The sequence below is a fragment of the Cyrtonyx montezumae genome, unplaced genomic scaffold (genome assembly GCF_038088225.1).
Source record: "Cyrtonyx montezumae isolate F1298 unplaced genomic scaffold, pur_monq_1.0 scaffold_3, whole genome shotgun sequence".
Taxonomy (NCBI): Eukaryota; Metazoa; Chordata; class Aves; order Galliformes; family Odontophoridae; genus Cyrtonyx; species Cyrtonyx montezumae.
In genome coordinates this window covers 81045818-81056811 of record NW_027072034.1, presented here as the reverse complement: position 1 = coordinate 81056811, position 10994 = coordinate 81045818, and the positions used below count along the sequence as shown (strand labels likewise).

The 10994-nt window shown below is 41.1% G+C and overlaps 1 protein-coding gene across 1 annotated transcript in view; it reads left to right on the top strand.

Annotated features, from left to right (window-relative positions):
• The first annotated feature begins 4317 nt into the window (after positions 1–4317).
• Positions 4318–10994, top strand: part of ZBTB20 (zinc finger and BTB domain containing 20) — a 28822-nt gene continuing 22145 nt past the window's right edge. Inside the window, exon 1 of the mRNA XM_065742077.1 lies at positions 4318–4505. The gene's annotated coding sequence lies outside the window, so the exon portion shown is untranslated. The remainder of the gene's footprint in view (positions 4506–10994) is intronic.

The window sequence follows — 10994 nt, the reverse complement described above, 5'->3', positions numbered from 1 at the left end:
CATTCTAAGCTCAAGCAACCGTTGCAGGGGCAATGCATGCAAAGAAATCATGTGTGCAGAGCAACTGGAGGGCTGGGGGCAAGAAGGTTGCATTCATGAGTGGCAGCAAGAAGAGGTAAGGTCAGCAGGGCTTTTTAAGGCATTCCAGAGCTCAGTGGTGGCAATATTTCTAGATAGCTCTGAGGTTAGGATATCCAAAATGTTATGTTGTGCCTTCAAGTTAAGCAGAAAGAGTCCTGTCCTACATTGCAGCCAGTGCCGTTACTGCAGTAAATGTCATATTGTGATTTGTCCACCCTCTGAGACCTTAGTGTGTGATACAGTAGCATTGAGGTAGATGGAAAGGAGGGAATACCTCACTACAATGAAGACAGTGCCAGAGAAGTTTCGGGAAACAGAAATAAAAAGCTGTCAGGGATTCCTGTTTTACACAAGAACTAGAAAGCACTAATGCACACAGTTTCGTTCAGAGATGTCAGTGGTTACAGTTAGGCTCATATTAAGTATTAAAGAGCATGCAGTTAAGAAAGAAAACATATTTCAGATCGTGTAAATGAACATAATGAGAAGTAACGCAGTAAAAACAAAGGAATGCTGAAAATGAATACCAACAAAAGAAAAGTATCTGGACATTGGATGTAATTTAAAGAGACAAGTAAGTAGAATGTTAAGAACTGGACTGAAAAAACTTATTTTAGATCAGTAGTAAATAAGAAATCTGTAGTGGCTGTTCAGATTCAGATTATCTTGGAAGGGTCAGTGTCATTTCTGTCCCCAACTTCTGGGAGTCTTTCCATCAGCTCCATATACATACTTCCTTTCTTTGCCACGTTGGACTTCTGCTGTCCTTCACAAGAAGCAAAAGTGATATATAGCTGCCTGATGGTTTTGAGGAGTGCAGTATTTAGAAGGGCTTGTAGTGCACCAAAGTGTGGAGAAGATGCTCAGAGATAACTGGAGGTTAGACCAGATTGCTGTGCTCCAAAGGCAAATTCCCAAGTCTTTTGCAAATATTTTCAACTTTTGTCATGAAGTAAATAGCAAACTTCTTTCTGGATTAGTCTATAGAGTCGGACATACTCACATGAACTCAAGTAACAAGGTGGGCTGACTTTCACATCAGAAATGATTACACAAGGCTGACAATCAGTGAAGTCCAAGGGTAAGTAGTTATACTTTAGAAGGGCTCTATGATTAATTTTTATTACATACTTCATTCTCATGCCTATCCTTGTGCTTTTTTTTTTGTTGGTGTTTTTTTTTTTTTTTACGTAGCTAAAATAATCCATCCTCTTCCACAGTTAGTGTCCCATTTTACCTCTGGAACACAGAGATTTATTAGAGAGCTCGCTGCTGGAAGTGTTCATAGAAGAACTGTACAATCAGAGAAGAAATTAGGTTGGAAGGGTCCTCTGGAGGTCCCTACCCCAATTCCCTGCTCAGAGCAGGGCTGACTTCCAAGTTGGATCAGGTTACTCAGGGCCTGGTTCAATTAAGTTTTGAAAATCTCCAAGGATGGAGATGCCACAACCTGTCTTGTCAGCCTGATCCGGTGCTTAACAACTCTCCCTGTAAAGAATATAGCAATAAGATAGCAATATAGACTTTAGAAATGAATGTATGAGTATTTAATTAGAACATATAGGTGAAGATCGTAGTAATAGGAGCCTTTTGTGTGGTAGAACAAAAGGATAACAATATATTTAGAGCAATTGGAGCATTTTTCTGGTTTTACCTATTTTCTTTAGCTGACAGCTGCAGTCTGTCATCACAGACTGCAGAAGAGCCACATTTGGGTTTCTTCATAGGCTCTTTTCCTCACTGAGACTTCCTTATGTGGAAGCCTGCATTCCCTTCAGGTAGTGTTGAGGTGCAGCACGTGTCTAAACAGCCTAAAAGAAACAGAGAGCTGCTGTGAAAAGGTATCACCTTTAGTGTCAGTCAGCACCACTGTTTCTCCATCCTACTGAGCACAAGTCACCACACTACAGGGCTCTAATGTGGAAAAGTGGTGGTGCAAGAACATCTGGAGTACATAGTACCAGCCTGAAATATATGCAGGTTTGGAACAGAAGGAGGAGGAGATGCTGTGCATAGCCTCACTGGTGTCATTTTTATTTCAAGTATAAACGAGTTCTGGGAGGCTGATGCAGGGTCCGAATAGATTAAGGGTAAGCCTTGGTCAGTGCTAGGTCTAACAACACACTCTGGCTGTGCTAGCAGCCTACAAGCAGTTCTTGCTCAGGTTCAGCCCCTACCCTATAAATAACAAGTACTGTCCTTCTCAAGGAAGACAGCTTTGTGTGGGGATCGAGCTGGAGCCAGTGGCCGTACTCCAAGTGTACAATTTGAGCTAACCCTGAACTGAAAACAGACCTTAAATATGGGAGCTCAGCTTCCAAATGCACCCAGAATCTAACTCTATGTATATCCTTTGCTGCCTGGACAAAAGCCATGATCTCTGAAAACCTCTTCGGTAGAATGCCATAAGAAAACCACTGATTTATACACACTGCAATATCTGGCATGTGCTGGGTGCACATGGAAAAGTCATGGAGTCAGGACATGATACGTATGAGGGTGTGCAGTGGAAGTCACCAGTTAGTATGCCAAGGAGCTACACAAACTGCTATGAACAAAACACAGGCAGTCTGTACTCTTTAAAATATACATGCTCACGTGCAAGCTGTGCATCTCATGCATCCTCAGCTATGTAGCAAGAGGTGGATCTTGGTGACAGGATGGGAAACAGACGGAGGGATGCCAGAGCTTGGAGTGACAAAAAATGCTATGTTTACTCCTCATGAAAAATATGCTTTTAAATGCTTTCATTTTCCTTCTGTTCGAGATAAAGTGATCTGGTTCAACGCTTAGCTGTACCTTGGCAATTTTAACTAAGGTCCACTTTGTCATCTCCTATTTGTTACCATTTAAATCTGATTTGACTTTGGCCCATCTTATTTCAACCATATTGATTATATATGTGGAGAATGCAGCAAGCTGTGCCCACTGTCTGTGATACGTCTGCTGTGAGGATTTTTAGCCCCAGTTTTCCAGAACACATCAAGGCTTCCTCGGTCAGCGTTATTTTCCCTAAAAACTCCCCTGCAAGACCTAAAAGCAGACTTTCTGGACAAGAGGGAGCACTTGGGCTGAGCCACTGTGAGCGCATCGCTCTTAACTCCTGCAGCGCCTCATTTTCCTTCTCCCCCCCCCCCCCCCTCCCTTTTTTTTTTTTAACTCCCCACTTTTCCTTCGCCTTTCGGTTCTGCTCGGCCTGTGCGTTGGTAGAGGCAGGGGACGTGGTTTGTTTATTTCTTTCAGCCCCGGTTAACTTTCGTTTTCCCCTCCTTTCCTTTCCTCTCTTCCCCGCGCTCCGGCCGAGGTGACACCGCCGGGCACGGCGGCGGCTGCTGCCCCCCGACGGCGGCCGCGGGGAAATGGCAGTGGGCCCCGGCCCTGCCCCCGGCCGGGCGTGCCGCCCTTATGTAACGCCTTTATGTAAGAGCCCGGGGGCTCAAGAACCGTGAGTTTTGGCGTGTCAGCGATAAGCTGTCCTACGTGGGATATGGAGAGTGGGGCGTGTGTGGGGAAGGGCCCGTCGTCTGTCCGTGCAGAGGACTCCCTGTGTGAATCAAAGCCTGTCGCATCCCTTCTTTGTGCCTCGGTTTCCCCATCTGTGAAATGGATGCAGCTATCAGTACCTCCTTAACCCTTCTAATTCCTTATGTATACAAAATGCTGCGAGGAAGGAGGCATTGAGATCTCGCATGCGTTGCGCTCACTGTATGTTGTTTCAGGCTCCAAAACTTAATGCTTTACTGAGATGACCTCTCCATTTCAGAATTACTTCAGTGCTTTTTTTTCTACAGAACAAGTCTTTTCTCTGATTCGTGTTGAACTGGAGACTTGCATATTTGTTTGCTTTTCAGACAAATCTATTACGTTTCTGTATAACTCTATTCAGAATGCTACAGCCTTGGTTAATATTTGTCAAACGGAGCTCCGACTGTCTAAACCACTGGGACGAGTTTCGCTTTGTATGTCATCAGTAGGGGCAGAATGAGGAGCTTCGTGCTTGGCCTCTTTGCTGTAATACAGTCTCAGGGCCGTTGCATCAGAGTCAAAACAAGGAGCAGCTTGTTTCCAAACAAGAAGCATGGGGGAGACTCTTCTGTGCCTCCCTCCCTGTAAGGGAAGGGAGAGGAGGGAGGGGGGTGAGAGGGGGAAAAAGAAAGTTATCTTTAACAGATTCTAAAAATGCCTTTTCCCAAATATGCAGTCAGTCCCTTCAAAGGTCTCTTTGTTTATTTTCAGGAAGAAACCCAAGACAGCTGAAAACCAGAAGGCGTCTGAGGAGAATGAGATTACTCAGACGGGTGCATGCAGCGCCAAGCCAGGCCTTCCCTGCCTGAACCTTGAAGCTGTTCCGTCTCTGAGCCCGGCCCTCATCCACTCACCACATTCACCAACAAACCTACACGCACACACAGGGTCATCTGATTGTGAGTACACCAATGCACTGCTGGGTTGCACTGGGGTTCTTGAAAGCATGTTCCTTACTGTAGACTAGCTTTTCTGGCCATTTGGAGGTTCTTTCCATAATGGCCCAAGCAGGATTTCCTCAGGGTTTACTTCTTCCCTTCTATGGGAATTACCTCTGAAAAAAGAGTGTTTTGTGATAAGGTCATGATATTGCCATCAGACAGAGGAAGCTGAGAGCATGTTGATGGGTCAAGTTGCTGGCTACTCCTACTTCTTACAAAGCAAAAAGGGGTGACCCTTTCAGCATGACTCCTTCTAACCAGAACTGTAGTTAACCTTCTCCAGATAGTCACGTAACTTCTCATTACCCAAGCGCATCTACTGACTGGAATTTTCAGCCTATATTGTATTGCAATGTCTGGCTTTAACGTGCTACCTTGTAAAGGATTTCCACTTTGACAGGGAGGAGTATTTCTGTGGATGGAATCAGTTTCAGTGTGTGGGAGTCTGGAAGATCTTTGTAGACTTATGCTTTTACCAGATTAAGGCCCGTGTTTTCAGTGCATTCACTTTCAGATTACTCAGCACAGTAATTACTCAGCACTTTTTTTTTTTTAACTTTCATTTTGTTTCTCTTCATTCTTCTTCCCCACTTCCAGCCCTCTCCCCCTCACCTCCTCTCCCCCCCCCCAAAAAAAAAAAAAAAAAAAAAAAGAAAAAAAAAGGAGGAAGTTATTAAAACTGGATTTTGGAATGTCAGTGCTTATCCCATCAGGTCTTCAAAACAGTGTCATTTCAGAATGGTCCATGCTTGAAAGTCTCTTGCGTAGGAACGTGGATGATGTTGTCAACCTCATCATTCACTAGTAATATAAAACACAGTTTACCTCTTTTGTGGTGATTTTAGGATATTGTAAAATTTACATGGGGGAAAAAGGTGAAGGAAAGATGATGGTGCTGCGCTTCAAGAGTTCACAAGCCAGTCAGTCTTTGCAAAGGCCTATAAAAAAATCAGGGCATGACAATAAGGAATCAGATTAAAGTATGTATATCCTTTTCTTTTTTTTTAATTTAAAAATCTTGCCTCAAGGCCAGGCTTGGAAGCAGCTGGGTTATAGGGATCATCACTATCAAAATCACTTTAGCTGCAATTCATTCCTGCTGGCTTCTGACTGTATTCATTATGAGCTTCTACTAGAGATCTTGATTTTAGTAGAACTGATAAAAACATTGGGATGAATTTCCTAAATCTCACCTGGTGATCTGGGGAGACGAAAGAAGTGTGAAGCAGTTGAGCAGCAGGCAGTATGCAATTCAGTATGTATAAGAATTCTCTTCAAATTGAAGATGTCAAACTCTTTGTTAAAGCTGGGGTACAGTTCTGTCTTGTAATGTTTTCTAAAAACAAAAATCTTGTGAGAAGATGCAAAAATGAGCAGAACAACAAGAAAAAATAATCCTTATTTTCAAACAAAGAATCTCTTTATCCCATTCACAAAGATGAAAGAGTTCATTAGTAAATGGGATTTGAAACCTCACACTGATGGTTTTTGACAGTACAAATAAAAACCCATGAAAGCAACCTTAGGATAGAGGCCAGCAGGAATTGTAGGGAACTCAGAGAATGAACTCCTGCTTTTGCTTTCTGAGGTGGCCAAGTTCAGAGGTGAGGAATATTGGCAGAGGGCAGCATGAGGAGGTAAAGCATGCAACTCTTCATACTCTGTCTGTTCTATGGACAAGCAGTCCTTTAGACCCGCAAAATTTTATTGTCTGTAAAACACCTTCCACTCCTGCTAAATTCAGTGAATTTCAATGAAGAACTTCAAACCTAGACTAGATGTTACTTTCACACTGAAGTCAGTTTTTCAAAAAGGATGTTGAATAATATTTTCAGCATTAATATTGTTCTATCTCGGAAGCTGTTGAAATCTCTTTCCCAAAATACAGTTAGAGTCCTACAGAAATTCAAGAAATGCTAAAATCCTCTAAAATCTTTTAGTTGATTCCTTGTGCTTTGAAACCATTGGAAAAAGCTCTTACTATTTATGATGGTTTATAACCTTCATCAGGCTGTATTCGTTTGGGGCAGTATGCCTATAATTAATGTTTGGCATGTTCTTGCAAAATACCGATGCCAGTTTCTGACATGAAGATAAAATGAGGCAGGATGAATTTATGCCTGTGTATTTATTACAGCTGTTTACCATGTTACGTGGTATTTTTTTAAATGTTGCTTCAGTCCTTACTGCTGGAATACATTCATTGACCCAAGAGATTGGTATTTGTAGTTCTCAGTATTTAGAAGTAGGCTCCTTGTTGTAATTAACTCCTTTCCTTTACCTCTTGCCTCCCCTGTCTTTTGGATCAATTCTTTCACACTGGAGCCCCTCCTTTTGCCCTTCTCTTTCCCTCCTCTCAGGATTATGTTGGCGCACCTCTTTTTTTCCCCTCAGCTTTTGGGCCTGCAATTATGTCTTCCTTCTTTGGGACAGCAGCACTTCCTGTCCTTCTCTCTGCCTTCTTGGTAACACAGCACTGTTTCTTACCCCTTTTGCCCAGACCACCATACAACCTTTACCCTTGTAAGTGAGATTGTTTCATTCTCAAATGGACATTTTTCATTCTGGTGGGATGTTTTCTAGAGGATGGTAAATATTCTATTTAAAAACTGGAATTAAATAGGATGTTTAACAGGAATTGTTTCATGCAAAATATCAAAAACATCCAGAAAACGTCAGTATGCAGGGTATTTCCATTCTTGGAAAAGTGTACTCATGTCCAGATGGCTCCATAAGTCCTCATTTATGTATCTGGAAAAAAGTCTTGGATTTTATGGACCACCTATTCAAATCAGCTTGAAATCTTCACTGACCATTTTGCATGCACAATCACTAGTGCTTGGCAGAACACGACACCACATTTATTATGAGAAATATTCATAAGCCAATCTACTTTGAAAAATAAGGGTCCTTTTGGAATGATTCAGACCAAAATACTTTTTTCCAAGCATAGAAAATAAAAACTCTGTGATAGCCATCTGCTCCTCAGCCGTAAAGGCAGAGGTGAAGAAAGCATAAGCAGTAGTCTGAATGCCAGTCTTACTGAAATGAGTTCCTAGCAGGGAAAAAATAACATATGTAAAAGTTGTATGTGATACACGATATAATATAGGGCTTAAGGCAGTATATTCTACATGCTGCCTCTTGTGCTGCTTCTTCATAATGAAAGAGGATTGTTTCTAACCATTCTAGGACTTTGGATTTGATTATATTTCCAACACAGCTGAACCCTTGGAGCAAAATCCAGAACTTTGGAGAAACTGTGTCCATTCCCAACTTTGATTCAGTCTTGGGAAATGCACGGTCAGGCAAGGCAGCTGTAGGAGGAGGTTAGAGGAAGAGGTGCTTCCTGAGATAACAGTTTCCATGTAGGACTTGGCAGGTAGAAGCCACCACTTTGAATTAATCTGGAAACAAATCATAGGCTGAGCTGATAGAGCTCCAAATACCTCTAGCTACTCAGCTGTTGCAAACAGATGTAGCTGCTTGCTCAGAAGAAAGGTGTTCGTGCAAAAAACTACAAAGTCAAGTAAGGAGGGAGGCAAGCGTTCTGGAAAAGTTACAAAGAAGCCACATCTATGAGATTGGTGCTGTTTGTGACTTTCCCTGCTCTTTCTTGTTCCTGGGCAGAGCATGCATAAACTGGGTACTGTCCTACTGTCCTTCTGAAGGCTGAACTCCCTCAGGAAAAGCTTTTAAAGATTTTCCGGAGAGAAAAATCAGTCCATCAGGACTTGGCTGTCTGTTTAAACTGCTTTGGTCTGTATGGGCCACTTACTGCAGGAGCCCTTTAGAAAGCATCTATCGCTATATATGTTTTGCAAGTGCCAAGTGATAAGATCATTTTGGCAGAAACTTTCACAAGTGCTAAGAGATCCAATCAGACAAAACCTTCATTCAGACTCTGATGTATGCATCTTAACAGATGTGTCCAAACTCAAAGAAATCCCTTGGGAACAGTGCAACTGAATCTCTTTGTCTCTATTGATAGTTAAAAGAGTTATTCTTAGATATTGGATAGTCCATCTGCATAGGAATTTGTTCCAGACAAAGGAAAAGCACCGTCTTAGCAGAGAGTTTCCATGGGGTTGAGAAGCAGACTGGTCAGTCATTGGAAAAACTGCTACAGAAATTTTTATGATTTTGGAGAGTTCAACATTCTTGGTTGACGTGAGACTGCGATAAGGAATTAAAGTTGCAAATAAAAGTGAGGCATGAATATCTATTTTTAAGAAATTATGAAGCAATCATTGACAAGTTATTGCGATGCAGGAGGGCTTCTTTTAAGTTACATCTTAGCAATGGGCTGGAGAGTTCTTGAGAAATAGAATGTACTTTGTAATAAACACTTGTGATGGTGGACCAGATGAAAACCACTTGTCCATACATACTCAAGCGATGTGGCTGACTTGGTCTGATTCCAGTGTTTTTTAACTTTCACAGGATGGGAACTTGCCTTCTATTTTCCCTTTCTCTTTCTAAATTCTGGTTTTGATTGCTTGATAGCCTTCCAGCATAATGGGGAAAGGCAGAGAGGGAACCTCAGAAGGTTCCTGAACTCCACAGAGCATTGGGAGAGGGCTTGAAACTCTAGCTTTTCATTTTCTTGAGCAGCTAGGGGGATCATCCATTTTCTTCACATGAATCAACAGGTTTGATTTGCCCATTGCTTATGTAGAGGCTAGATGGATCTGAAGGTGGTTTGGCCTCATCTTTATGTTTTAGGTTTCCTGTGTTTCTCTTTGAGGTTCTGTGGCAGGAAGAGAATGGTTATATGCCCTTATGGTCTTCCCACTTTGCCTCTGGAAATGTGTGATTATGATTCCCTAATAACTGCGCTGGAGCTTTGAAATGGTTTCCACTCTGAAGGGAGGAGGAGTACCCTGATTCCTTCTTTTCAAAGGCAGACAGTATGTTAACAGTCATTTCATCTGTATTTTTGCTAATCTAAGTATGGTATGTGTTAGCTAATGCTGAATATTTTTAGTTTGTTTTTGATGACCTAAGAAATGATGTATGTTTAGATATCTATTTTAGACAATATAATAACGATACAGGCCTTAGCTGCAGCATCTAAGCTGAAAGACACCCATAGTTCTCAAACACTGAATCTCACGAGACTTGGCTATTTGTTTATCTTGCACTCCAATATTTGTTTAGTAAATACTTCAGTTTTTAACAGTCATAGGTGGTTTCTGCATCCCGTAAATTTATATTTTTGTTCATAATGTTATCAAAGAAACATCAGCAAAGATTGACTTGTGTTTTTACAGAAGCAGCTGTATGTTGCTTGAATTGTGTAGAGTCAGAAATAAATATAAGTTAAGAAACGTAAAACTATAAGCTGAGCTCACCTTACCTCTATTGAAAAAGCTGTTGCAATACAACAAAGTATTAGTGATATTTTACTGCTGATCAGAGCTGGTCTCTGTATTCCTAAGTGCACTAAGTGAGTTTTGTCAGGTTGGTCTCCCGGGCTTTTCTTCTCTTGAGAAATGACTAAAAACATATGGTATTTCAGTTATGAAGTTGATGAGTATGTTTTCAGAAGCAACTGTGCTACTTTGGAACCTAACTTTTAGTAATACATAAATCACACATAAAATTACGTGGAGGCTTTTTGAAATTTGTCTGGTTATCTTAAATGGTGATTCTCATATTTGATGACGCTGTGATACTGACTTGGTGCTAGTCTGTCAGTCATTGTGGCATTCAGTGCTTTTACTACTGGTCTCCCCTTGGAGAACTATAAATGATAACATGCATAACTTCAGCTTTGATTTGAAAAAGCTGTGAGTTTCTAGCTTTCATGGTTTCAGGGAAGAGCTTGAAGATATGTCCCCAGCGTATGTATTACTTCTAAGTACAAGTAATAAGATTCGAAAATATATTACTCTTTAAAATTGTAAATTTTCCATTCATAAGATTTTGAGGTTGCTAATACAGCAGTATTTCCATTTGTAAATCATGTTGAAGCCACTGAGATGTATTGTAACTGCCCAGTAAAACACTGGTAGTCTGTATCTGAGTTCACCTGTTCATGCCTTCAGAATCTACACCCCGCAGATTTTTGTTACTATTAAGTTAAAAGTCTTGTAAGTCCTTCCTTCATGTGTTAAATGAGACTTTCAACTATTTCACTCACTAAACGAGTGAACAGTGAATAATATGCAATAATATGTTTTCTTATTCATTGGTTGGTCTGGGTTTTCTTTTATATGGTTTGTTATTGGCTTTTTTTTTGTTGTGGTTTGTTTGATTTTGTATTTTTTTTCAATAACAGGCTCCAGGACAATGCTTTCTTCCTATCCCCCTTGGGAACTTACCTTCTCCCATCATCCTCCATTCTGAAAATTAAAGCAAAATTCCGCTGCATAATTTCTGCAACCTTTTTGATTACATTTATTACTTTCATAAATCAGTAGTCTAGCCAACCCACTGACTCTG